This window comes from Camelus dromedarius, chromosome 19 (assembly GCF_036321535.1).
Source record: "Camelus dromedarius isolate mCamDro1 chromosome 19, mCamDro1.pat, whole genome shotgun sequence".
In the NCBI taxonomy this organism is placed as follows: Eukaryota; Metazoa; Chordata; class Mammalia; order Artiodactyla; family Camelidae; genus Camelus; species Camelus dromedarius.
Window position 1 is genome coordinate 7504004 of NC_087454.1, and position 1594 is coordinate 7505597.

Genomic DNA, 1594 nt, shown 5'->3' on the forward strand with positions numbered 1-1594 from the left:
CCCTGAGAAACCTTGTTCATATAAACAGATAGGGATGGAGGTTTTGTTAGAGCAGTGCTGCTCAATTTATTTAACCACTTCTGGATCATATGCCAAAAGGTCACCTACTGATGAAATTACTTTTAATAATGTGTCTTTTGACAATTCTAATTCATTCTTCAATTTCTTTTTAAAGCAAAGAATGGATATGTTACCCAGTCATTAGAGTTCATTCACTTAAGCTTTATTGAGATTTACCAAGTGATTATTATATTAGTCAGCTTTTGCTGGGTAAGCAACAAAATCTCGGTGGCATATAACTAAAAGCAGTTATTTCTCTCCCTGGCAAGTATGTAGGTCAGCAGGGGCAACTCTGGTTCAGGCTGTGGGTTCCACATGTCTCCTTCTGGAATCCAGAATAAAGGCACAGTGGGCATGATCTCCTCATGCCAGCAGTCAGAAGAAGCATGTGGTGCATCTTAAACCCTAGGCTCAGAGTTGGCATACTGCCCCTCTGCCCATATTCCGCTGGCCAAAGAAAATCGGTGACCAAGCCCAGCTGCAGTGGGGTGGGATGAACGTTCCTACCATGGATGTGTGAGGTAGAGGAGCGAGTGTTTGCTAACCAGTAATCTAATCTACCACACCTGTAGTTATTTTCCCTCCTGTTGTTTGTTTTTATTTTGGGTCTAGTTTTTGCTTAGTAGTAACTTGTTCAAAACAGTATATGAAAAAGTGTTGGTAGATTAAGAAAAGCATGAGGAAAGCTTCTGAGATGCTGGTAATATTCTATTTTTTTTTACGCAGGTGGTAGATACACCGGTGAGTTTGCATGGTGATAATTCATCGAACTGTACATTCATAACCTGTGCACTTTTTCTGTAAGTATGTTATATTTCAAATAAAAACTTATTTTTTAAATAAGGAGTTGAGAAAAACGGTTTTTTTAATTTTAAAATCTTTTTCCAGTGCAAAATTTTTATAAGGTTCTTTAACTTACCACATTCTTTAAATATGTATTTTATTAATGTTTTTAAAACTGTAGATATAGGGCATTCAACTTATGGATAATGTCTGCTATGAAATGTAATTAGCAAAGCAATTCCTCATTTTCAAGTCTATCAACTAAATCAGATTTATCTTGCATCAGAAAAACATTGCATTTTTCAGTTCAGATAAATTTGCTAATACTTATTTCAAGGAATGTTATTTAAAAACTACTGCAAGATAAATTTTGGAACACATGTTGTAATATAGTTTACTGAAAGTGATTAATGTTAAAATTGTCTGGATTCAATATGATCAATTTATCTGCTTTACAAGTTAAAAAGCAAGAATAAATCTATACACTATTTTTATATCTGTAATCTAATACTGCAGTCCAACGTATAGCTAAAATGATGTTATTATAAAGGGAGAAATATAATAAAAATATGGTATTTATTAAAAGTGTGCATGCATGTATTGGACTTTGACATTTGGCTTTTGGAATAATTAACTAAAAATGCATAAAAAATACAAAAATAGTTTTATTAATTTTGTACACATCATGAGCAAACATTTTTTACATTTAATGAAAGAAGTTTTATATACTACAAAAAATTAATATTCTAGC